The sequence below is a fragment of the Ranitomeya variabilis genome, chromosome 7 (assembly GCF_051348905.1).
Source record: "Ranitomeya variabilis isolate aRanVar5 chromosome 7, aRanVar5.hap1, whole genome shotgun sequence".
In the NCBI taxonomy this organism is placed as follows: Eukaryota; Metazoa; Chordata; class Amphibia; order Anura; family Dendrobatidae; genus Ranitomeya; species Ranitomeya variabilis.
The window spans coordinates 57,574,794-57,602,380 of record NC_135238.1 but is presented as its reverse complement, the minus strand read 5'-3'; the positions used below and the strand labels follow the sequence as shown (position 1 = coordinate 57,602,380).

The following is a 27,587-nucleotide window of genomic DNA, read 5'->3' as shown; positions in this document are numbered from 1 at the left end:
CTGGTCTGATGCCGGCTAACAATGTATCAGTAGCATTCTGTTGCATTCTCCTGCCTCAAGATCCTGTTCAGCTAAGTTGAATTTTGTTTCTAGTTTATTCTATTTTTGTCCAGCTATTTGCAATGTGACTCTCTGTAGCTGGAAGCTCTCGTGGACTGGAATTGCCACTCCAGTGGCATGAGTTGTCACTGGAGTTTTAAAGTAATTTCAGGATGGTGTTTTTGAGTAGTGTTTTTGAAGTTGACCGTGAAGTGACTCTTTCCTGTACTTCTGCTATCTAGTAAGCGGACCTCACTGTGCTAAATCTGCTGTTCATCCTGCGTGTGTCTTTTCCTCTTGACTCACCGTCAATATCTGTGGGGGGCTGCTATCTCCTTTTGGGGTTCATCTCTGGAGGTAAGGCAGGCCTGTATATTCCTCTGATAGGGGTAGTTAGATCTCCGGCTGGCGCGTGGTGTCTAGGGCATCGTAGGAAACACTCCCCGGCTACTTCCAGTGTTGTGTCAGGTTCAGGTCACGGTCACTTTAGTTTCCATCACCCGAGAGCTAGTCCGTTGTTATTTTGATTTCCCTGCCATTGGGAAAATCATAACAGGTAGCAGTCCTGCTGCTGGGTTGTTGCCCTCCTACAGCCCCCTCCATGTCTCCTGGTGTACTGGCCTGTCTCCTGGTAGTGCCTCCAGCCTCTGGACACTACGCTGACAGACACAGAAAACCTTCTTGCCACAGCTCACATTGATGTGCCATCTTGGATGAGCTGCACTACCTGAGCAACTTGTGTGGGTTGTAGAGTCCGTCTCATGCTACCATGAGTGTGAAAGCACAACCAACATTCAAAAGTGACCAAAACATCAGCCAGAAAGCATTGGTACTGAGACGTGGTCTGTGGTCCCCACCTGCAGAACCACTCCTTTATTGAGTGTGTCTTGATAATTGCCAATAATTTCCATCTATTGTCTATTCCATTTGCACAACAGCATGTGCAATTGATTGTCAAACAGTGTTGCTTCCTAAGTGGACAGTTTGATTTCACAGAAGTTTGATTTACTTGGAGTTATATTCTGTTGTTTAAATGTTCCTTTTATTTTTTTGAGCAGTGTGCATTGTTTTTCTAGCACAAAGTATGGTAAATGTAAGGAACTTTCCTGGGAGAGGTTTTCTTTGGAAGCCTTAAACACCTTACAAATGGGTCACTAGGTGTGTGCATTAACGTTCTTTACCTTAAACATTATTCTCAAGGTGAACTCTGCCGTGTCATGGTGCAGCTGGGGACCCTTCGTATTCTCATAGATTAAGCCAGATAATTTTAGGCTGGTCTTACACTTGCTGTGTTTTTTCGGCCTGTTTTTGTGGCCCCAATTCATTTCTATGGGGCCGCAAAAATGGCTGCAAAAATTCGTAGGAGCGCGGTACACTGTAAGGCCGTGAGGGCTGTATTTACGACCATGAAAAAATATCAAGCTTGCTCGATATATTTCACGGCTTATGGACACGGGCCTTATTGAAAATCAATGGGGCCATAAAAATAACGGAAGGTTGTTTATGCGGTGTGAGTTGCCGGTCAGGGCAGTGGGGTACTCGGTACCGGGTCCGGGCGCAATTAGAGGGGTGGTTACAGTGGCAGCGACCCGGCCCGTGGCCCTGGGCGCCCAAGTAAAGGTGATGGTCTTTAAAGGGGTTGTGGAAATAATGAAAGTTCGTTACGCCACCTGTGGTTCTTGGTCAGAGGTGACCGACGCTGCTTAAGGGGTCCTCTGGCGGCGATGGTGCTGCAGCAAAGATGGTGTCGCTTCCCACAGGTAAAGCGGGGTTCCCAGGGCTCCATGTGTGTTTGGAAGAACACCATAAGAGGAAAAACCTCCACTATTCTTGACAAAAAACCACCAGTACACAGGCAAAGATGCTTACCTGTCCAAGGCCTCCAAACAATTGCACTATCCAAGGTGCAGTGGACCCAAGTTAAGAAGGCAAATACACAGGTGCAATAATACCGATAAGGCAGCCAGCCTACAATCAGGGATTGGCCGCTTGGTACACCTGTGCAAACAAATAACCTGCATGTGGCATGTTCACACAGAAATGCAGAGCATCTGGAAAAGCCTATTATTGATGCCATATGGCGGGCCAACCAGTGCTGACTATAATGCATCCTGTGTGAACAGAGGCCACAGTTTACAGAGCCATCTGGGCCCAACTGCACCCTGAAAAATATATATAAAGTGCACAAATGCAAAACAATGTATGTAAGGTATTGGTTTATATTATGGCCACAATACTTACACTGGCAAACCACGTCAAGGGTCCTTACATATTGCCAGTCCTAATCTAAAAAAACGCCATAAGAGGAAAAACCTCCACTATTCTTGACAAAAAAACACCAGTACACAGGCAAAGATGCTTACCTGTCCAAGACCTCCAAACAATTGCACTATCCAAGGTGCAGCGGACCCAAGTTAAGATGGCAAATACACAGGTGCAATAATACCGATAAGGCAGCCAGCCTACAATCAGGAATTGGCCGCTTGGTACACCTGTGCAAACAAATAATCTGTATGTGGCATTTTCACACAGAAATGCAGAGCATCTGGCAAAGCCTATTATTGACGCCATATGGCGGGCCAACCAGTGCTGACTATAATGCATCCTGTGTGAACAGGATGCATCCCGGTGTGTTTGGCAGGGATGGTGAATGTCAGCAAATAAATGGAGGACACAGTATTGCAGTCTTTACCCAGTTTACTGGTGTTAAGCAGCCTCAGTCCAGGGTACCGGCAACAGGTGTAGATTGAGTGCAGGTATCCTGAAGACAGGTGGCAATCCCCTTGACAGGTCAGTTTGGGAGCCTTCCACTATGCGCTGGTCTGTAGTCCCTTGCTGCCTATAGTTGTCTCACAAGGTCCTCTTTCTTTCCTGTCCAGGGACAGTACCTGCACGGTAGGCAACTTGAGCTGTCTCTTTCGGGTCTCTGTCTATGGTGACTGCGGACTCGGATTGCTGCTGTACCTCAGGTATTATGTGGGCAAGTCCCTCTTAGATTCCTGCCCTCCGGTTCTGCAGTGGGACCTGTAGTTCCTCGCGACCTCGGGCTTCCGGTGCCTCGTTTCTGCGCTCAGCTTAGAGAAGCCCAGTCACAGACCTCCTCTAGCTCCTAAGTCCTTATGTGCTCCTTCACTGTCTGCTACCAACTGTCAACTGTCTGCTTGTCTGCACCAGACTAACTGACTCCTCCTCCAGACCAGGATGTATATAGGGAAGTTTCCCTTAAACCAGGTTTAGAGCTGGCCTGGAGTCAGAAAATGTTGCATGTAAGATTACCTGCCAAAGCGATCCCTCCAGTCTACATGCATGGCATTACCCTCCCCGAGAGGAAGGCAATACCACTGTGGTACCTGAACTCCTGGGTTGCCGTCACTTCCGGTTTGGCGGACCACCGTTTTTTTTCCAAATACTTTTGCTATAGTATTGAGAACCTAGAAGACGTTGATCCGCAAGTTTTTTGCGGTCCATTATTGCGGCAGACCTTGAAAACTGCGGCAATACGGCCCGCAAAAGACCCGGGAAGTGTTAAAGAAGCCTTAGAAAAATATACTCTTTTTTTATTAAGTGTTGGGACTATATACAGATAGTAGCAGGTACAGTTATTGGATATATTTTCTTCTGTCTTGCAGGACAGCAGCACATAACTTGTGGTGAACGTTGCTGGTTTACAGCAGGCTATGCTGAGGATCTCCATCTTCATGGTACAGGACCACACAGGTCAATGTGTTTCACTGCAGCCACTGCATCATAACTGCATTCTGTGTAAACAGTGTAAGGGAGCTCTCTCTAGCTACCACCTTAGTGACGTCATTCAGCCTGGCTGACCCCCGTATTCATTCGCTACAGATCTCCAGGTCTTGGCTAACACCTCACCTACACTTTGAGACTTTTCTATTAGGTTCACCAACTTGCCTTGGTGAGAAGTGATTCTGCCATCCCTGTTGCTTGTCTGTTGTGTAAGGCTTGCTTCTTCTTGCACTGCTGTCTGTCTTCAGCATACACCGAAATATAGCTCTGAGAGTCCTATATCTTCTCTAGTTCACTATCAACTTCCAACTGACTCTCAACCAGGAACTAACACATAGCTCACTTTTAATCTTCCCCAACTATGGGCTGGCCCTACAGTTAACGCTGTCACCCCTAACTAACAGGAATAGCAGCCTCCATGAGGAGGTTTTTTTCTCTCAAAAGTGACATTTGTCATTCTCAGAATTACTGGGTGTCATTGCAGTAAATATTTCTGGGGACAATCAAAGATATGCAATTATATACATTGTTTTCTATCACAAAGTATGATAATCAACAAGATAACATTTTAAAGAGCCTCTGATTAATGCAAGTTGGAATCTGCAATAGTGTTCATATAAAAAGTGTTTTTTACATCTTTATACATCTGTATACTCCCCAAAATATATATAACATTATGTTCTGCACACTATTCTTCTATAATGTAGACATAAGACAATGTTTTCCCTTTAGACATACATATAGCAGGATTACATCTAGATCCTTTAAGCTTTTTCCACAGTACTGATAATAGTAATTCTTTATACTTTTTTTAAGCCAACATATTTGTAAAGATCCTTTCTATAAAAAAATATGGCAGACTGATCCAACCCTATAGGTTTATGAATAGAGCCATTTGAAGAAAAATAAAAAAGACCGTCTTCAATCACAATTTCTACTGAAGTCTTCTTATGTAACAGAAGGGGCTTTGGATTTCCTAAACTTTTATATCTGCGGGTTTATTTCTTCTTTATTAACTTAGACCTAATGTGGTCCAAGTAATCCTGGACATTCTGGGTCTTTGTTTCATGTTATTACTGCACTTACATAATACTCACTAATAGACCATTTTTATTTCCAAACAGTACAGATATGCCTGGAGATTAATTTTGCATGTTAATAATACATATAATGCAATTTTTTTTACTTCAAATGCTTCCACTTCCAGACTACCCATAAACTTTTAATCTCCAGGCAGTCCACACTTTACTCTGCACTGACCTTTTAAATATCATTTAATAGAGTAAGGTGGTTGTTTAAGATCATGCAGGTGCAAGGGCGAGGAGACAGCTGTCAGACACTGCCAAACTCTCCATAGAGAAGGCAGGCAGTTTTATTTCCATCTCTGCATTCATGATCACTGTATATGTAGCGCCCCCACTGCCGCAGGGCCGAGGGGTACCCGGTACCGGGCCTCTGAGTCTCTGCTCTGGGGTTGTCACGGTGGCTAGACCCGGTCCGTGACCCTGCTGAGGGGCGTACAGTAATAGATGTGGATAGTGGTGGTGGTGCGGTGCAGTAAATAACGAGGACACCAGGTTGCAGTCTCTTTACCTCTTTACTGAAGGTCTCTGGGTCCTCAGTCCGGAATACGGTTCACCAGGCTGCGCAAGTCCGGCCGGTCCGATGGCACCTCCAGAGTTCCCTTTGCAGGTGGAAATCTGTGCCTTCCTGCTAGCGCTATGTGTTGTGGTCCTCCCCTGCTGTGCTTACGGAAAGTCCCCACAACTGTTGTGTCTGTTTCTCGTGTTCCCTCACAACTCGATTAGATGATGTTCTGCTAATCCGTCCCTCCCGGTGTTATGGTTGGGACGCACCCGTATGACGGGTAGGCTCGGAACTCTTCCGGGACCCTAGAGTCGCCCCTCTCCACAAGTTGCCCCCTATGTCTGCGTAGGTGATTTAGGTGAGACAGCCCGCCTGTGACTGACTGTCCTGCCGTTGGTTTGAAGTATTGCTTGGAGCTAGATATATAAATACTTCCTCGGCGTTCCGGCCGCCGGCTGTGCGCCTCAGTAGGATGTTGCCTCGGTCTTACAGCACGACTCCTACTGGTATTCTCCTTGTTGCTTTGATCTCGTTTCTCACTCAGCACAATATATCTTGCTTCTGATCCTTTCTTTGGGCACCGCCGCTATGCTGAGCAGGCACGGTCCCGTGACGTTCTTTCTGGTAGCCAGGCCACTGTCAGGGTCCCAAACCTGACAGGGACCCTACCGAATCTTCCCCCACAACAGCCTCTGCCACCAGGTGTTGCCTGGTTCCAACCCAGTCAGCTTTTCTTCCTAACTTCCTGCCTGACCCCCAGTTTTACCAGTATGTGAGGAGTGGCCTAATGAATAGTACCCTTAGCTCCCCCTGGAGGCCCGACTGTGAAATGTATTGGTGTCTGTGATACCTGGTCAGATGAACTCCTTCAGTGCCATCAGACGTACCATAGCCCCCCTTAGCGGCGGAGCCACAGTACTGCAACGACCAGGACTCTGGGGCGCTGCATATACACAGCTCCAAACAAACACTGTGTATTTGGGAAGGTCTGTCAGATATTTCTGCAGACCCAGCTATTATGTGATCACTGGGATTAGAGAAAGAGCAGGAGTTTCTGAGTCCTAGGAAACACTATTATATCTGCGATGGGGCTGAATATCCCCTGTAACTGGGGCAAAAACATAACAGAACAAGTTACAGGGGAAATTTGCAATAGAAATTATTATGTTAAAATACACGGCCAAAGTTCTTTTATGATGCTATTGGGGGCACTGTATGTGAACTAAATGAAAATATAAATAAAAAAGCAAGAAAAAAAAACCAAACCAAAAACGACACCTCCGATTTGAGTATTTATATCCCCACCCCATTGAAAGAAATACATTTAAAAATAATTTCTTCATAATGGGGAACAATATGTTTAAAATGTTCCTTGAGCATAAAAGTGACCTATAAATTAACCCATATGTACTGTGAAAAGAAGAGGCAAAAATGATTTGCATATCCGAATGAGAACTTTTTTTGTTTCAATCATTTTTATTTGGGGAAATTTTATAATATCCAGGGGAAAAGGTTGAGCGCATTGTTTGAGCCGTGAAAAGCATACGTACGCTAAAACACAAAAATGTGCTTGGATAGTAACGAGGTCAAATAGCCGGATCCTGCACTGGTTAATGAAAGAAGAAAACAAATAATGTTTTTCTACGAATAAAATATGTTCTGCCCAGCAGAAATAAATGAGCTGCAATGGGATTTGAAGCAATAATATCCCAAGCAGCAGTTACCATGTAGAATTGCTAGGAAATGGCATTAAGCGCTACTTATGACCAAGTCGATTCACATGATCCATGTTAATAAAACCTCATGCTGACTTTACTGTATTGTAAAACAATGTATTTAGCATATATGCTGTATTTGTAGTATTTTCTGTGCTTTAAGGGCCCAGATGAACATTCAAGTTCTATAATGCATGAAAATGTGCTTACAAATCCTCATAAAATTTATTCTACAACACTGCTGAATGTTAACAACCTATAGGGAATAGGTTTAAAATTACACAAGCTATATTCTCATTTAGATTTTCTGCCTTTTTGGGGAAATGTAAGGCATGACGCCATGTTTTGAAATGGCAAAATATATAGATATATACAGTTGTGTTCAAAATAATAGCAGTCAAATATGACTAACCAGTAGTGTTGAGCGATACTTTCCGATATCGGAAAGTATCGGTATCGGAAAGTATCGGCCGATACCGTCACAGTATCGGAATCCAATCCGATACCGATACCCGATCCCAATGCAAGTCAATGGGACGAAAATATCGGAATTAAAATAAACCCTTTCTTTCCTTGTAGGTTAATTCTACATGAAGGAAAACAACTAAGAATAATGTAGGATGTATTGGGGGAGGTGGCGGAGACATTAAAGGCACAGGGGTTTATCCCAATCAAATAGAATAGCAGTATTTTTAATTTTTTTATGACGTTCGGCGTTAGAAAGAATTTGACTATGTTAATTTTTTATTTATTTTGTCAGATATTGATGTTTCACTACTTCCACGCCCTTCACCCTATTTTTTACTTCTCCCACACTTTCTTCTTCATTATCCTCATCATCAGCTTCTGTGACATCAACTTCTTCACCTTATTCATCTTCTTCTTTTCTACGTATATATATATTTTTTTTTTTACATTGTTCATATTCTTTTTATTTAACTATTATCTTTTTTATATTCAACTTCTTCATCATATTCTTATTTGTGACAGGCATTCCCGTAGTTGTTATCTATAAAAGTTTGAAGATTACACCTTCCGTTCTGCCTGTCACAAAACAGTTACATTTGTCCGCGTTCAGTTTGGCCTGCAGCATCAGGCTTTATCCAGGGGCACCACGAGGAGGAACGGACTCACCCCCATACACTGCTTAGTCTTCTTCTGCTTATAATTTAGATAATATCTTTTGCTCTGATATTTAGTCTTATGCTTAATGTTCTTCTGCTCTTTGTTCTGCAGCCTCTTGTTCTTCTGCTTCTCGGTCTTCCAGGTTGTCGTCGTCATCTCCAGGGTCGTCATCTCCAGGGTCGTCGTCATCGGGGTCGTCGTCATCGGGGTCGTCGTCATCGGGGTCGTCTTCAGGGTCATCGTCTCCAGGGTCGTCGTCATCTCGGTGGTTGTCGTCTCTGGTGTCGTCATCATCTTAGGGGTGGTCTTCCGGGTCATCGTCTTTCGGGTCTTGAACTTGGAAATGTAGCAGAAGGTACAAGAAGGCTGAGAAAATGCCGAGAAACAGCTGATGGAACTGGAACTCGGATGGCTACCCGAAGGTCCAAGAGCCAATGGAACTACCGAGGACCAGCTGACGTTACTGGAACCCGGTTACTAAGCAGGAGGTACCCGTGCCTGAAAGCACTACCAAGGACCACCTGACGTTGGTGGAACTCGGATACCCAGAGGGAGGCACCTAAGCCAAAGGCTCTGCCCGGAACCAGCTGACGGTACTGGAACCAGGATGGGGAGCAGAAGGTACAAGAGCAAAAGACACTGCCGAGAACCAGCTGACGGTACTGGAACCCGGATGGGTAGCCGAAGGTCCAAGAGCCAATGGAACTACCGAGGACCAGCTGACGTTACTGGAACCCGGTTACTAAGCAGGAGGTACCCGTGCCTGAAAGCACTACCAAGGACCACCTGACGTTGGTGGAACTCGGATACCCAGAGGGAGGCACCTAAGCCAAAGGCTCTGCCCGGAACCAGCTGACGGTACTGGAACCAGGATGGGGAGCAGAAGGTACAAGAGCAAAAGACACTGCCGAGAACCAGCTGACGGTACTGGAACCCGGATGGGGACCTATTCAAGCTTGTCTTCCTAGGGCCCCAACTGGCGGTGTGTTAGAGCCCAGGGACAGCAGGAGGAGGAGCAGGGGGAGGGGAGTGTAGGCCGAAGCCTGCACAGGCGGCAGCTTTGGGTGTGTTGTGTCTGCGTGGCTTTTGCAGGACACGTTGCCGGCTACACAGCAGGGGAACAGCTGGCGGTGCTGGACCCCACTGACACATTGGCGAGGTGTTTGGCTCTGTGCAGCCAGCACTTCCGGACAGCAACTAGCGTTGTTGGAGCCCGGGCTCTGCAGGTGGAGCAGAGTGTAGGCCGAAGCCTAATTGAACCGATTTCAAAAGTCACCTTTAACCCCCCCTCAGGGGTTACAAAGTAGAAGAGCCACAGCTTATGCAGCAGCAGTGCTGCGCAAGTCAAAGGTTGCTCTTGTAATTTTTCTCCTTGCACACGCTGAATGGAACACGTATAACATTTAGCCCTTTATACAGTCAAACTGTGTAATGGAGGCGAGAGTTCCCTTTGTAATGAGACGCAGCACAGGTGTCAAGAATCCCACCTTGGTGCTGGGTGCAGCCTCCCGAGCGTTGTTATTTGCTGTACAGGAGTCTGCGCTGTCGTGTTATCCCCTGGCCTAGCGCCGTTAGCGCTGCCCATCTTCTGGCATCATGTAATGTCGGCCGGTGCGGTTCGCGATGCCCATGAATCCCAGCCCCGCAGTGTCTTAACATTGTTAAAACACTGCGGGGCTGGGATTCAGGGCCTGGCGCAGCACATATGTTCGCCTCTCACACTCGGGTCCTTACACCCGCTTCAGACTGTGCGGCGTCATCTGATCCCTTATCGCATGCCACGGCCATGAAGCCGCACAGTCCGAAGAAGGCGGAAGGAGAGGAGGGACAGGCGAACTGATGCACTGATCCTGCCCATGAATCACACCCTCGCAGTCCCAATAAATAAGACACCGAGGGGCGTTGTGTGGGTCAGGGCGGCCGCAGAGGCGCAGCCAGCCAAACAATGATGCCAGAAGACGGGCAGCGCTACCAAGGGGGTTGCAGCGTGTCATTACAAAGGAAAGTCACACCACCGGGACGGTTAAATGGTCACACAGAGGACACATTTCAGACGTGTTTTCAGTTCCACATGTGCGAGGAGAATACGTTTCTGAGCCACCTTGCACACATGCAGCATTACCGCTGTACAAGGTGGCTGGATAACGTAAAAACGCCTGGGGGAGGGGGGACAGGTTCCCTTCAATTTCAGTTCTTGTGTCTGCGTGGCTTTTGCAGGACACGTTGCCGGCTGCACAGCAGGGGAACAGCTGGCGGTGCTGGACCCCACTGACACATTGGCTGGTGTTTTTCTCTGTGCAGCTAGCACATCTGGGCCCCAACTGGCGGTGTGTTAGAGCCCAGGGACAGCAGGAGGAGGAGCAGGAGGAGGAGGAGCAGGGGGAGGGGAGTGTAGGCCGAAGCCTGCACAGGCGGCAGCTTTGGGTGTGTTGTGTCTGCGTGGCTTTTGCAGGACACGTTGCCGGCTACACAGCAGGGGAACAGCTGGCGGTGCTGGACCCCACTGACACATTGGCGAGGTGTTTGGCTCTGTGCAGCCAGCACTTCCGGACAGCAACTAGCGTTGTTGGAGCCCGGGCTCTGCAGGTGGAGCAGAGTGTAGGCCGAAGCCTAATTGAACCGATTTCAAAAGTCACCTTTAACCCCCCCTCAGGGGTTACAAAGTAGAAGAGCCACAGCTTATGCAGCAGCAGTGCTGCGCAAGTCAAAGGTTGCTCTTGTAATTTTTCTCCTTGCACACGCTGAATGGAACACGTATAACATTTAGCCCTTTATACAGTCAAACTGTGTAATGGAGGCGAGAGTTCCCTTTGTAATGAGACGCAGCACAGGTGTCAAGAATCCCACCTTGGTGCTGGGTGCAGCCTCCCGAGCGTTGTTATTTGCTGTACAGGAGTCTGCGCTGTCGTGTTATCCCCTGGCCTAGCGCCGTTAGCGCTGCCCATCTTCTGGCATCATGTAATGTCGGCCGGTGCGGTTCGCGATGCCCATGAATCCCAGCCCCGCAGTGTCTTAACATTGTTAAAACACTGCGGGGCTGGGATTCAGGGCCTGGCGCAGCACATATGTTCGCCTCTCACACTCGGGTCCTTACACCCGCTTCAGACTGTGCGGCGTCATCTGATCCCTTATCGCATGCCACGGCCATGAAGCCGCACAGTCCGAAGAAGGCGGAAGGAGAGGAGGGACAGGCGAACTGATGCACTGATCCTGCCCATGAATCACACCCTCGCAGTCCCAATAAATAAGACACCGAGGGGCGTTGTGTGGGTCAGGGCGGCCGCAGAGGCGCAGCCAGCCAAACAATGATGCCAGAAGACGGGCAGCGCTACCAAGGGGGTTGCAGCGTGTCATTACAAAGGAAAGTCACACCACCGGGACGGTTAAATGGTCACACAGAGGACACATTTCAGACGTGTTTTCAGTTCCACATGTGCGAGGAGAATACGTTTCTGAGCCACCTTGCACACATGCAGCATTACCGCTGTACAAGGTGGCTGGATAACGTAAAAACGCCTGGGGGAGGGGGGACAGGTTCCCTTCAATTTCAGTTCTTGTGTCTGCGTGGCTTTTGCAGGACACGTTGCCGGCTGCACAGCAGGGGAACAGCTGGCGGTGCTGGACCCCACTGACACATTGGCTGGTGTTTTTCTCTGTGCAGCTAGCACATCTGGGCCCCAACTGGCGGTGTGTTAGAGCCCAGGGACAGCAGGAGGAGGAGCAGGAGGAGGAGGAGCAGGGGGAGGGGAGTGTAGGCCGAAGCCTGCACAGGCGGCAGCTTTGGGTGTGTTGTGTCTGCGTGGCTTTTGCAGGACACGTTGCCGGCTACACAGCAGGGGAACAGCTGGCGGTGCTGGACCCCACTGACACATTGGCGAGGTGTTTGGCTCTGTGCAGCCAGCACTTCCGGACAGCAACTAGCGTTGTTGGAGCCCGGGCTCTGCAGGTGGAGCAGAGTGTAGGCCGAAGCCTAATTGAACCGATTTCAAAAGTCACCTTTAACCCCCCCTCAGGGGTTACAAAGTAGAAGAGCCACAGCTTATGCAGCAGCAGTGCTGCGCAAGTCAAAGGTTGCTCTTGTAATTTTTCTCCTTGCACACGCTGAATGGAACACGTATAACATTTAGCCCTTTATACAGTCAAACTGTGTAATGGAGGCGAGAGTTCCCTTTGTAATGAGACGCAGCACAGGTGTCAAGAATCCCACCTTGGTGCTGGGTGCAGCCTCCCGAGCGTTGTTATTTGCTGTACAGGAGTCTGCGCTGTCGTGTTATCCCCTGGCCTAGCGCCGTTAGCGCTGCCCATCTTCTGGCATCATGTAATGTCGGCCGGTGCGGTTCGCGATGCCCATGAATCCCAGCCCCGCAGTGTCTTAACATTGTTAAAACACTGCGGGGCTGGGATTCAGGGCCTGGCGCAGCACATATGTTCGCCTCTCACACTCGGGTCCTTACACCCGCTTCAGACTGTGCGGCGTCATCTGATCCCTTATCGCATGCCACGGCCATGAAGCCGCACAGTCCGAAGAAGGCGGAAGGAGAGGAGGGACAGGCGAACTGATGCACTGATCCTGCCCATGAATCACACCCTCGCAGTCCCAATAAATAAGACACCGAGGGGCGTTGTGTGGGTCAGGGCGGCCGCAGAGGCGCAGCCAGCCAAACAATGATGCCAGAAGACGGGCAGCGCTACCAAGGGGGTTGCAGCGTGTCATTACAAAGGAAAGTCACACCACCGGGACGGTTAAATGGTCACACAGAGGACACATTTCAGACGTGTTTTCAGTTCCACATGTGCGAGGAGAATACGTTTCTGAGCCACCTTGCACACATGCAGCATTACCGCTGTACAAGGTGGCTGGATAACGTAAAAACGCCTGGGGGAGGGGGGACAGGTTCCCTTCAATTTCAGTTCTTGTGTCTGCGTGGCTTTTGCAGGACACGTTGCCGGCTGCACAGCAGGGGAACAGCTGGCGGTGCTGGACCCCACTGACACATTGGCTGGTGTTTTTCTCTGTGCAGCTAGCACATCTGGGCCCCAACTGGCGGTGTGTTAGAGCCCAGGGACAGCAGGAGGAGGAGCAGGAGGAGGAGGAGCAGGGGGAGGGGAGTGTAGGCCGAAGCCTGCACAGGCGGCAGCTTTGGGTGTGTTGTGTCTGCGTGGCTTTTGCAGGACACGTTGCCGGCTACACAGCAGGGGAACAGCTGGCGGTGCTGGACCCCACTGACACATTGGCGAGGTGTTTGGCTCTGTGCAGCCAGCACTTCCGGACAGCAACTAGCGTTGTTGGAGCCCGGGCTCTGCAGGTGGAGCAGAGTGTAGGCCGAAGCCTAATTGAACCGATTTCAAAAGTCACCTTTAACCCCCCCTCAGGGGTTACAAAGTAGAAGAGCCACAGCTTATGCAGCAGCAGTGCTGCGCAAGTCAAAGGTTGCTCTTGTAATTTTTCTCCTTGCACACGCTGAATGGAACACGTATAACATTTAGCCCTTTATACAGTCAAACTGTGTAATGGAGGCGAGAGTTCCCTTTGTAATGAGACGCAGCACAGGTGTCAAGAATCCCACCTTGGTGCTGGGTGCAGCCTCCCGAGCGTTGTTATTTGCTGTACAGGAGTCTGCGCTGTCGTGTTATCCCCTGGCCTAGCGCCGTTAGCGCTGCCCATCTTCTGGCATCATGTAATGTCGGCCGGTGCGGTTCGCGATGCCCATGAATCCCAGCCCCGCAGTGTCTTAACATTGTTAAAACACTGCGGGGCTGGGATTCAGGGCCTGGCGCAGCACATATGTTCGCCTCTCACACTCGGGTCCTTACACCCGCTTCAGACTGTGCGGCGTCATCTGATCCCTTATCGCATGCCACGGCCATGAAGCCGCACAGTCCGAAGAAGGCGGAAGGAGAGGAGGGACAGGCGAACTGATGCACTGATCCTGCCCATCAATCACACCCTCGCAGTCCCATTAAATAAGACAACGAGGGGCGTTGTGTGGGTCAGGGCGGCCGCAGAGGCGCAGCCAGCCAAACAATGATGCCAGAAGACGGGCAGCGTTACCAAGGAGCTTGTTGCGTGTGTCAATACAAAGTCAAATCACACCTGAGGGACGTTTTAATGGTCACAGAGGACACATTTTAGACGTGTTCACTTCAACATGGGCAAGGAGAATAAGTTTCTGAGCCACCTTGAACACATGCAGCATTACTGCTGTTCAAGGTAGCTGTAAAACATAGAAACACCTGGGGGAGGGGGGACAGGTTCCCTTCAATTTCAGTTCTTGTGTCTGCGTGGCGGTCGCAGGACACGTTGCCGGCTACACAGCAGGGGAACAGCTGGCGGTGCTGAACCCCACTGACACATTGGCTGGTGTTTTTCTCTGTGCAGCTAGCACATCTGGGCAAAAACCGGCGGTGTTAGAGCCCAGGGTCAGCAGGAGGAGCAGGGGGAGCGGAGTGTAGGCCGAAGCCTGCACTCGAGCAAGTTGAAAGGAAACCTTTAACCCCCCCCCCCCCCAGGCGTTTGTAGCTGAAAGAGCCATTGTGTACAGCACTAATGCTGGAAAAGGTAAACTTAGCTCTTTTAATTATGGTCCTTGTACATGCGGAACCTAACATTTATGAAATGTGTCTCCTCACAGCGTTAAACCGTCCGGTAGGTGGAACTTTCCTTTGTCGTGTGACGCAGCACAGCCATAATTTTTACCCCCTTGGCGCCGTGCGCCGCCTCCTCAGCGTTGTTTGAATCTGTCCCGGAGCCTGCGCTGTTAGGTTAGCCCTTGGCCATGCACACATGTTGCGCTGCCCGTCTTCTGACCTCATTTGGTGTCAGGCTGGCTGCGCCTGTGCGGGTGCGCTGGCCGAGATCCCGCCTCGCAGTGTCGTCTAATGTAATCCCACCGCGGGCCTGTGATCCGTGCCCGTGCGCAGTGCATATCCTCTCCTCTCACTCCCCTCCCTACGGCTTTTTCAGACTGTGCGGTGTCACGGCCGTGGCATGCTATTAGGGACCAGCTGACATCGCACAGTCTGAAGAAGCCGTAGGGAGGGGAGTGAGAGGAGAGGATATGCACTGCGCACGGGCACGGATCACAGGCCCGCGGTGGGATTACATTAGACGACACTGCGAGGCGGGATCTCGGCCAGCGCACCCGCACAGGCGCAGCCAGCCTGACACCAAATGAGGTCAGAAGACGGGCAGCGCAACATGTGTGCATGGCCAAGGGCTAACCTAACAGCGCAGGCTCCGGGACAGATTCAAACAACGCTGAGGAGGGGGCGCACGGCGCCAAGGGGGTAAAAATGATGGCTGTGCTGCGTCACACGACAAAGGAAAGTTCCACCTACCGGACGGTTTAACGCTGTGTGGGGACACATTTCATAAGTGTTTGGTTCAGCATGTGCAAGGAGCATCACGAAAAGAGGCACTTTTTCCCTTTGCATCATTACTGCTGCACAAGGTGGCTCCTTCAGTAACAAACGCCTGGGGGGGGGGGGGGGGGGTCAGGTTCCCTTACATTTAACTTGTTGTGTCTGCGTGGCGGTCGCAGTACACGTTGCCGTATACACAGCAGGGGAACAGCTGGCGGTGCTGAACCCCACTAACACATTGGCGAGGTGTTTGGCTCTGTGCGTACAGCACTTCTGGACGGCAACTAGCGGTGTTGGAGCCCAGGGACAGGTGGAGGAGGAGGAGGTTGGAGGAGGTTGGAGGAGGTAGGAGGGATTGCCACACACACAGCAGGGGAACAGCTGACGTTACTGAACCCCAATAACAGAGGAGGGACTGTTGACTGTGCGTACAGCACTTCTGGACGGCAACTGGCGGTGTTGGAGCCCAGGGACAGGTGGAGGAGGAGGAGGTTGGAGGAGGTAGGAGGGATTGCCACACACACAGCAGGGGAACAGCTGACGTTACTGAACCCCAATAACAGAGGAGGGACTGTTGACTGTGCGTACAGCACTTCTGGACGGCAACTGGCGGTGTTGGAGCCCAGGGACAGGTGGAGGAGGAGGAGGTTGGAGGAGGTAGGAGGAGGTAGGAGGGATTGCCACACACACAGCAGGGGAACAGCTGACGTTACTGAACCCCAATAACAGAGGAGGGACTGTTGACTGTGCGTACAGCACTTCTGGACGGCAACTGGCGGTGTTGGAGCCCAGGGACAGGTGGAGGAGGAGGAGGTTGGAGGAGGTAGGAGGAGGTAGGAGGGATTGCCACACACACAGCAGGGGAACAGCTGACGTTACTGAACCCCAATAACAGAGGAGGGACTGTTGACTGTGCGTACAGCACTTCTGGACGGCAACTGGCGGTGTTGGAGCCCAGGGACAGGTGGAGGAGGAGGAGGTTGGAGGAGGTAGGAGGGATTGCCACACACACAGCAGGGGAACAGCTGACGTTACTGAACCCCAATAACAGAGGAGGGACTGTTGACTGTGCGTACAGCACTTCTGGACGGCAACTGGCGGTGTTGGAGCCCAGGGACAGGTGGAGGAGGAGGAGGTTGGAGGAGGTAGGAGGAGGTAGGAGGGATTGCCACACACACAGCAGGGGAACAGCTGACGTTACTGAACCCCAATAACAGAGGAGGGACTGTTGACTGTGCGTACAGCACTTCTGGACGGCAACTGGCGGTGTTGGAGCCCAGGGACAGGTGGAGGAGGAGGAGGTTGGAGGAGGTAGGAGGGATTGCCACACACACAGCAGGGGAACAGCTGACGTTACTGAACCCCAATAACAGAGGAGGGACTGTTGACTGTGCGTACAGCACTTCTGGACGGCAACTGGCGGTGTTGGAGCCCAGGGACAGGTGGAGGAGGAGGAGGTTGGAGGAGGTAGGAGGAGGTAGGAGGGATTGCCACACACACAGCAGGGGAACAGCTGACGTTACTGAACCCCAATAACAGAGGAGGGACTGTTGACTGTGCGTACAGCACTTCTGGACGGCAACTGGCGGTGTTGGAGCCCAGGGACAGGTGGAGGAGGAGGAGGTTGGAGGAGGTTGGAGGAGGTAGGAGGGATTGCCACACACACAGCAGGGGAACAGCTGACGTTACTGAACCCCAATAACAGAGGAGGGACTGTTGACTGTGCGTACAGCACTTCTGGACGGCAACTAGCGGTGTTGGAGCCCAGGGACAGGTGGAGGAGGAGGAGGTTGGAGGAGGTTGGAGGAGGTAGGAGGGATTGCCACACACACAGCAGGGGAACAGCTGACGTTACTGAACCCCAATAACAGAGGAGGGACTGTTGACTGTGCGTACAGCACTTCTGGACGGCAACTGGCGGTGTTGGAGCCCAGGGACAGGTGGAGGAGGAGGAGGTTGGAGGAGGTAGGAGGAGGTAGGAGGGATTGCCACACACACAGCAGGGGAACAGCTGACGTTACTGAACCCCAATAACAGAGGAGGGACTGTTGACTGTGCGTACAGCACTTCTGGACGGCAACTGGCGGTGTTGGAGCCCAGGGACAGGTGGAGGAGGAGGAGGTTGGAGGAGGTAGGAGGAGGTAGGAGGGATTGCCACACACACAGCAGGGGAACAGCTGACGTTACTGAACCCCAATAACAGAGGAGGGACTGTTGACTGTGCGTACAGCACTTCTGGACGGCAACTGGCGGTGTTGGAGCCCAGGGACAGGTGGAGGAGGAGGAGGTTGGAGGAGGTAGGAGGGATTGCCACACACACAGCAGGGGAACAGCTGACGTTACTGAACCCCAATAACAGAGGAGGGACTGTTGACTGTGCGTACAGCACTTCTGGACGGCAACTGGCGGTGTTGGAGCCCAGGGACAGGTGGAGGAGGAGGAGGTTGGAGGAGGTAGGAGGAGGTAGGAGGGATTGCCACACACACAGCAGGGGAACAGCTGACGTTACTGAACCCCAATAACAGAGGAGGGACTGTTGACTGTGCGTACAGCACTTCTGGACGGCAACTGGCGGTGTTGGAGCCCAGGGACAGGTGGAGGAGGAGGAGGTTGGAGGAGGTTGGAGGAGGTAGGAGGGATTGCCACACACACAGCAGGGGAACAGCTGACGTTACTGAACCCCAATAACAGAGGAGGGACTGTTGACTGTGCGTACAGCACTTCTGGACGGCAACTGGCGGTGTTGGAGCCCAGGGACAGGTGGAGGAGGAGGAGGTTGGAGGAGGTAGGAGGGATTGCCACACACACAGCAGGGGAACAGCTGACGTTACTGAACCCCAATAACAGAGGAGGGACTGTTGACTGTGCGTACAGCACTTCTGGACGGCAACTGGCGGTGTTGGAGCCCAGGGACAGGTGGAGGAGGAGGAGGTTGGAGGAGGTAGGAGGGATTGCCACACACACAGCAGGGGAACAGCTGACGTTACTGAACCCCAATAACAGAGGAGGGACTGTTGACTGTGCGTACAGCACTTCTGGACGGCAACTGGCGGTGTTGGAGCCCAGGGACAGGTGGAGGAGGAGGAGGTTGGAGGAGGTAGGAGGAGGTAGGAGGGATTGCCACACACACAGCAGGGGAACAGCTGACGTTACTGAACCCCAATAACAGAGGAGGGACTGTTGACTGTGCGTACAGCACTTCTGGACGGCAACTGGCGGTGTTGGAGCCCAGGGACAGGTGGAGGAGGAGGAGGTTGGAGGAGGTAGGAGGAGGTAGGAGGGATTGCCACACACACAGCAGGGGAACAGCTGACGTTACTGAACCCCAATAACAGAGGAGGGACTGTTGACTGTGCGTACAGCACTTCTGGACGGCAACTGGCGGTGTTGGAGCCCAGGGACAGGTGGAGGAGGAGGAGGTTGGAGGATGTAGGAGGGATTGCCACACACACAGCAGGGGAACAGCTGACGTTACTGAACCCCAATAACAGAGGAGGGACTGTTGACTGTGCGTACAGCACTTCTGGACGGCAACTGGCGGTGTTGGAGCCCAGGGACAGGTGGAGGAGGAGGAGGTTGGAGGAGGTAGGAGGAGGTAGGAGGGATTGCCACACACACAGCAGGGGAACAGCTGACGTTACTGAACCCCAATAACAGAGGAGGGACTGTTGACTGTGCGTACAGCACTTCTGGACGGCAACTGGCGGTGTTGGAGCCCAGGGACAGGTGGAGGAGGAGGAGGTTGGAGGAGGTTGGAGGAGGTAGGAGGGATTGCCACACACACAGCAGGGGAACAGCTGACGTTACTGAACCCCAATAACAGAGGAGGGACTGTTGACTGTGCGTACAGCACTTCTGGACGGCAACTGGCGGTGTTGGAGCCCAGGGACAGGTGGAGGAGGAGGAGGTTGGAGGAGGTAGGAGGGATTGCCACACACACAGCAGGGGAACAGCTGACGTTACTGAACCCCAATAACAGAGGAGGGACTGTTGACTGTGCGTACAGCACTTCTGGACGGCAACTGGCGGTGTTGGAGCCCAGGGACAGGTGGAGGAGGAGGAGGTTGGAGGATGTAGGAGGGATTGCCACACACACAGCAGGGGAACAGCTGACGTTACTGAACCCCAATAACAGAGGAGGGACTGTTGACTGTGCGTACAGCACTTCTGGACGGCAACTGGCGGTGTTGGAGCCCAGGGACAGGTGGAGGAGGAGGAGGTTGGAGGAGGTAGGAGGGATTGCCACACACACAGCAGGGGAACAGCTGACGTTACTGAACCCCAATAACAGAGGAGGGACTGTTGACTGTGCGTACAGCACTTCTGGACGGCAACTGGCGGTGTTGGAGCCCAGGGACAGGTGGAGGAGGAGGAGGTTGGAGGAGGTTGGAGGAGGTAGGAGGGATTGCCACACACACAGCAGGGGAACAGCTGACGTTACTGAACCCCAATAACAGAGGAGCGACTGTTGACTGTGCGTACAGCACTTCTGGACGGCAACTAGCGGTGTTGGAGCCCAGGGGCAGGTGGAAAAGCAGAGGAACACAATGTAGGCCGAAGCCTGAGAAAGTCGAAAGGGAACCTTTAACCCCCCCCCCAAGGCGTTTGTAGCTGAAAGAGCCAGCTTGTGCAGCACAAAAGATGCAAAAGGAAAAGGTGGCTCTTTTCATCATGCTCCTTGCAAACACAGAACTAAACACTTTTAAAATGTGTCCCCTGAAGCCGTGAAACCGTCCCGGAGGTGGGACTTTCCTTCGTAATATGACGCAGCACAGCCATCATTACTACCCCCCCGCCGCCGTGCCCCGGCTCCTCAGCGTTGTTTGATTCCGTCCCGGAGCCTGCGCTGTTATGTTATCCCGTGGCCAGGCACACTTAGCGCTGCCCATCTTCTGACATCATTTGGTGTCAGGCTGGCTGCGCCTGTGCGGCCGCGCTGGCCGAGAGCCCGCCTCGCAGTGTCTTCTGATGTAATCCCACTGGGGGCCTGGGATCCATGGCCATGCGCAGTGCATATCCTCGCCTCTCACTCCCCTCCCTACGGCTTCTTTTTCAGACTGTGCGGTGTCACGGCCGTGGCATGCTATTAGGGACCAGCTGACACCGAACAGTCTGAAGAAGCCATAGGGAGATGAGTGAGAGGTGGAGGTTCAGATATGCACTGCGCATGTCCATAGATCCCAGGCCCCCAGTGGGATTAAATCAGAAGACACTGCGAGGCGGGCTCTCGGCCAGCGTGGCCGCACAGGCGCAGCCAGCCTGACACCAAATGATGCCAGAAGACGGGCAGCGCTAAGTGTGCCTGGCCACGGGATAACATAACAGCGCAGGCTCCGGGACGGAATCAAACAACGCTGAGGAGCCGGGGCGCGGCGCCGGGGGGGTAGGAATGACGGCTGTGCTGCGTCATATTACGAAGGAAAGTCCCACCTCCGGGACGGTTTTACGGTATCAGTGGACACATTTTATAAGTGTTAAGTTCTGCGTGTGCAAGGAGCAAAACCAAAATAGCTACCTTTTTCCTTGTGCAGCATTACTGCTGCACAAGGTGGCTCTTTCAGTAACAAACGCCTTGGGGGGGGGGGGACAGATTCCCTTACATTTCAGTTGTTGTGTCAGCGTGGCGGTCGCATGACACATTGCCGGCTACACAGCTGGGGATCAGCTGACGTTACTGAAACCCAATAACACTGGGTCGTATGTTTTGACTGTGCAGACGGCACATCTGAGCCTCAACTGGCGGTGTTGGAGCCCAGGAATTTAAGTTCAGGTGGTAGAAAGATGAACACAACAGGAGACCTGGATAACGTATACAGTGACCTAATTATTTAATCAGGAGGAGGAGTGGCAAATTCCTGCGAGATCCAGGCCTTGTTCATTTTCAGGAAAGTAAGCCGGTCAACGTTATCGGAGGATAGTCGCATGCGACGGTCAGTTAGTACACCACCTGCAGCACTAAAGACACGTTCCGATAATACACTGGCCGCAGGGCAAGACAGCACCTCCAATGCATACTGGCTTAGCTCTGGCCATGTATCCAGCTTTGAGACCCAAAACTTGAAAGGGGAAGAGCCGTCTGGGAGTACAGCAAGAGGGCAAGACATGTAGTCTGTCACCATCTGACGGAACCGTTGCCTCCTGCTGACTGGAGCCGTCTGTGATGGTGTAGACTTTTGTGGCGGGCACAGAAAACTGTGCCACAGTTCGGCCATACTGGTCTTGCCTTGGGCAGAGGCACTGCTTCTGCTCCCTCTTTGTGCAGAGCCTCCACCACTGCCTGGACGCACTGAGCTGCTTTGGAATGCACTAGCAGCACTTCTCTCAGTTGGAATGGAGAAGATGATGGAACTGACCAGTGTGTCTTGGTACTCCCGCATTTTTCGCTCCCGGTTCAACGGTGTGATGAGGCTTTCTACGTTGTCCCGGTAGCGAGGATCGAGGAGGGTGAACACCCAATAATCAGACATGTTGAGAATGTGGTCGATGCGGCGGTCGTTTCTCAGGCACTGCAGCATGTAATCCACCATGTGCTGCAGACTGCCAACTGCCCAAGAAACGCTGTCCCCAGCTGGAGGCGTGATCTCTGCCCGCTCGTCATCACCCCACCCTCGCTGTACACACTGAGTACTGGACAATTCGGGAACTCCCTCCTCTGGACGGATGTCTTCCTCCTCCATTGACTCCTCCTCATCCTCCTCACAAACTGTCCCCTGCCTACGCGTTTGTGAGGAACCACGTGGCGCTGACTGTCCAGAAGATGATGGAAGTGGTGAATCCTCATCCTCCACCTCTTCCACAACATCATCCCTTAGCGCTTGCAGTGATTTTTCAAGCAGGCAGATAAGGGGGACAGTCATGCTGACTAGTGCATCATCTGCACTCGCCATCCGCGTGGAATAATCAAAGGGACGCAAAACCTGGCAGACATCCTTCATAGTGGCCCACTCTGTGGTTGTGAAGTCTGTACGGCGCTGACTGCGACTTTTTTGCGCCTGATACAGCTGGTACTCCATTACAGCTTGCTGCTGCTCACACAACCGCTCCAACATATGTAACGTGGAATTCCACCTGGTAGGTAGGTCACATATGATGCGATGTTCCGGCAGGCGGTGTCGGCGCTGCAGAGCCGCAATGCGCGCTTTTGCCGTGCTGGAACGCCGCAAGTGAGCACACTCTAGGCGGACCTTGTGCAGCAGTGCATCAAGATCCGGATAGTCCCTCAAAAAACTCTGCACGACCAAATTGAGCACATGTGCCAGACATGGGATGTGAGTGAGGTTGCCGAGGCCCAGGGCTGCCACCAGATTTCGGCCATTATCACACACTACCATGCCTGGCTGGAGATTCGCTGGCTCAAACCACACATCGCTCTCCTGCTTGATGGCATTCCAGAGCTCCTGCGCTGTGTGGCTACGATTCCCCAAAAAAATTAATTTCAAGACGGCCTGTTGACGTTTGGCCACGGCTGTGCTCATGTCGGTCGTAACAGGTACACGTTCATCACGGGTCCATGTGGAGGTGGACTGTGACGGCTCCTGCAGCGATGATTCTGAGGAACTGGTGTAAGAGGAGGAGTCAATGCGTACAGAATGGATTCCTGCAATCCTTGGAGTGGGCAGGACACGTCCTGCGCCACTCGCACGGTCTGTACCCGGCTCAACGACATTAACCCAATGGGCAGTGAGGGAAAGGTATCGCCCCTGTCCATGTTGACTGGTCCACGCATCGGTGGTGAGGTGGACCTTGCTACTGACGGCGTTCAGTAGCGCGTGTTTTATGTGTCCCTCCACATGCTTGTGCAGGGCAGGGACGGCTTGCCTGCTGAAGTAAAAGCGGCTGGGCACACTGTACTGTGGGACTGCCAATGACATCAAGTCACGGAAGCTGTCAGTCTCCACCAGCCTGAATGACAGCATTTCCAGTGACAGAAGTTTGGCAATGCCTGCAGTCAGAGCCTGTGCTCGTGGGTGGTTTGACGAGAAAGGCCGCCTTTTCTCCCATGCCTGTACTACCGATGGCTGTAGACTGGGCTGGGAGTGTGTGGTTGACTGGGAAAGTGGTGCTGCGGGTGGAATGACAGCGGGTCTCTGGACAACAGGGCCAGAGGTTCTTCCACGGCGATCCTGGGAGGAAGCCGAACCAGCTGCGTGTGAGCTAGAGGAAGAGGCAACACGAGCTGAAGAGGTGGTAGCTGCCGCTGTTGGTTGGCCTAGCTCTTCAGTGTGTTTGTCTAACTCCGCCGGGTGCCTGTTGCGCACATGTTTCCACATGTTGGAGGTATTGAGGTTGGCGACTTTTTGACCTCTTTTGATTTTTTGATGACACACCTTGCATCTGACATAGCAAATGTCATCTGCAACTGTGTCAAAAAAGGACCAGGCACTGCAAGTCTTGGGAGCCCCCCTTTTGACTTTTGGAAGAGACATGCTCCTTACGGGTGCCAAAGCGGAGGCTGCAGGATCCGCAGTCTTCCCCCTCCCTCTCCCTCTTTGGGCCGTACGGGGAATCTCTTCCTCAGAGCTGCTCCCACCACCTTCCTGTCCCTGACGCCAAGATGGGTCAAGGACCTCATCATCTACACTACCCTCTGCCCCCAACTGCTCCTCCTGGGTAGTCTCAGCAGCAGAGCACGCACCAGTAAGTGGCACCTGAGTGTCATCATCAGCTGATGCGGCCTGCGAGGTGGTGACCGGAGCCACTGGCCCACCCGCCTCTTCAGAGGAAGACAGAAAAAGCTGTTGGGCATCACTGCACCCTGCCTCTTCTTCCATTTCTCCAATGCTGCTTGGCTGGCCCCCTGTTTCCAAGCCAAGAGATGATTCAGAGAACAGAAGTAGAGACTGCTCCTGTCCTGGGATCTCTGTCTGCCTGGGCAATTTTGCAGGTGGTGAAGAGACAGATGGCTGCTCTCCAGTGCTCTGTGTCTGAGAGGATGTGGCACTAATGGAAGTTGATGCATTAGCTGCCATCCATCCCACAACGGCTTCAATTTGGTCTTCACGCAGCAGCGGTGTACGGCGCTCGGCGACAAAGCTGCGCATGAACGACTGTTCCCTTGTGAAAGTGGGTGCTGATGACTCACCGGTGCCCGCAGCAGGCACAGAATCCCCACGTCCCCTCCCTGCTCCGCGCCCACGCCCACGCCCACGTGCCTTACTCACTGCCTTCTTCATCTTGGTTGACTGATAAAGATAAGCAGAAAAGTACTAACGGCTTTGTGTGCTTATTCCTGAGCAACTCCTCCTAACAGGTATAAGACACACTAATTTTCTAAAGTGTGGACTAGACTTGAATATGAGCTAATGTGGCCTACACAAATGTAAAGTGGTGTGTAACTGGTGTGTTTGGTGAACTTTATTATTTATTTATTTTTTGGGGGCTGAACTGACAACGGATAGAGCTGCAATCACACGGAGACCGTGCAGACAGCCGTAAACGGCGCTGCAAGGCCCAAAAACCCTCCTCTACTTTATCCTATGTAGTGTTTTTCCACAAATTAGCTGGAGACGGGTGGAAAGACACTAATAGGATTTTTTAAAATAAATTAGCAGCAGACTACACTACTTTGAAAAAAAAGAAAATTGATTTGGCGGTATGACGCAGTGAAAAACCCTGAGCTGCAGACAACCAGGCTACGGCTGCTCACAGACTACAGGGCGAGCTGCAGTCACACGGAGACCGTGCAGACAGCCGTAAACGGCGCTGCAAGGCCCAAAAACCCTCCTCTACTTTATCCTATGTAGTGTTTTTCCACAAATTAGCTGGAGACGGGTGGAAAGACACTAATAGGATTTTTTAAAATAAATTAGCAGCAGACTACACTACTTTGAAAAAAAAGAAAATTGATTTGGCGGTATGACGCAGTGAAAAACCCTGAGCTGGAGACAACCAGGCTATAGCTGCTCACAGATTACAGGGCGAGCTGCAGTCACACGGAGACCGTGCAGACAGCCGTAAACGGCGCTGCAAGGCCCAAAAACCCTCCTCTACTTTATCCTATGTAGTGTTTTTCCACAAATTAGCTGGAGACGGGTGGAAAGACACTAATAGGAATTTTTGGAAAAAATGTGCAGCAGCCTGCACTACTTCAAAAAAAAAAAAAAAAAGGACAGTATGAGGCAATGAACCACCCTCCCTGAACTGAATACAACCAGCTATGGATGGCCTATGTGGCTGCACTCAGACTAGAGAGTGGGCTGCACTCACACACACACACAGAGAGACCTTGCAGATCGCTGTGAAAACAGCGCTACAAGGCAAAAGGAAGGTGAATAGTAGGTGAACACAGCGGTTGCTAAATTAGCCTTTGGAAAGCACAAAGAAGCAAATCGCTATCTCTAAACTGTCCCTCAGTCAGCAAACAGCGTCCTGTCACTAACTGAATTCACAGCAGAGTGATCGCAAAATGGCGCCAGCGACTTTTAAACTGCATCATGACATCATTTCAGCAGCCAATCACAGCCTTGCCAGTAGTTTCATGCCCTCCATGCTAAACAGGATGTGCCCACACTTGGAATCTTTCTCATTGGCTGAATTTCTGAATTTTGAATCATTGAACTTCCGATTCCGGTATCCGATACGCGCCAAGTATCGGAATCCCGGTATCGGAATTCCGATACCGCTAGTATCGGCCGATACCCGATACTTGCGGTATCGGAATGCTCAACACTACTAACCAGCTTACTCGCTGAATAAATTATATTACCACATGTCAAACAATTCATCAGTTGATACAATAGATTCTAAGAAAACCACCATCATGATCTGCTTGTTTTTGAGTCTAATAGTTAAACAAAAGCACGACTTCGATCAGCATAGTGAAGACCACCCCAGGAATTAAAAGGGTGGATATAAAAAGTGTAACTCCACTGATAACAATGCAGGACAAAGTATACGGACCAGTCGCTAGTACACAATGAAGAGAGAGGAGTGGGTCAAAAGAGACCCAAACAAAAACAACCCAAAAGTCCATAAATAACAATGTATAAATAATCTTTATTAATTAAAATATAACAAACAGGTTAGGGCACAACGCCACATGGCGTACAAAAACACCGCACAGTCGTATACACCAGGGGCGCACGGAGCCAGAGGACGAGGGTCGCCCACATCCCATTCAGGGAGCCATCAGAGGACCATATCCTTTTGATATTCTATATGGGCGTTTTTTTCCCTTCAGTAAATTCATGTTGTTCACATTTAACATACCCCCTGGGTGGGGAATGAATGATCCTCTGATGCCTCCCTGAATGGGATGTGGGCGACCCTTGTCCCCTGGCTCCGTGCGCCCCTGGTGTAGTCATACGACTGTGCGGTGTTTTTGTACGCCATGCGGTGTTGTGCCCTAACCTGTTTGTTATATTTTAATTAATAAAGATTATTTATACATTGTTATTTGTGGACTTTTGGGTAGTTTTCTTTGGGTCTCTTTTGACCCACTCCTCTCTCTTGTTTTTGAGTCTATGCATTAGAATAATTAATTATAATAATAGCAGTGTGGAATTCAATTAGAGAGGTCAATCTTTCCGTGAAGAAACATGTGTGAATCAGGTGGGTCTTATTTAAGGGTGAAGCCAGGACATGTTGTACATGCATTTCTCCTTGAAAGCCTGAGAAATATGGGTCGTTCGAAACATTGTTCAGAAGAACAGCGTACTTTGATTAAAAAGTTGATTGGAGAGGGTAAAACTTATAAAGAAGTGCAGACAGTGATAGGCTGTTCAGCTAAAATGATCTCCAATGCTTTGAAATGGAAAGCCAAACCAGAGAGACGTGTAAGAAAATGGAAGAATAGCCAGAATGGCAATGGCTCGGCCAACGATCAGCTCCTGGATGATCACAGACAGTCTCAAGTTAGCTGTGAGGACTGTGACCGTTAGAAGATGCCTGTGTGAAGCTAATTTCTCAGCAAGAAGTGCCTGCAAAGTCCCATTGTTAAAAAAGACATGCACTGAAGCAGATACAATTTGGCAAAGAACACATCAACTAGCCTAAAGAGAAATAGAGAAACAT

The 27,587-nt window shown here is 51.3% G+C and overlaps 1 long non-coding RNA gene across 3 annotated transcripts in view; it reads left to right on the top strand.

The window, feature by feature from the left end:
* Nucleotides 1–27,587, top strand: part of LOC143785988 (uncharacterized) — a 208,300-nt gene that overhangs the window by 81,679 nt on the left and 99,034 nt on the right. Inside the window, exon 4 of one of the 3 annotated variants that reach the window (XR_013218185.1) lies at nucleotides 3,669–4,112. The exons of the other annotated variants lie outside the window; for them this stretch is intronic. This is a non-coding gene — a long non-coding RNA (uncharacterized LOC143785988). Of the gene's footprint in view, nucleotides 1–3,668; nucleotides 4,113–27,587 lie in introns of those variants that run through there. 3 annotated transcript variants of the gene reach the window in all.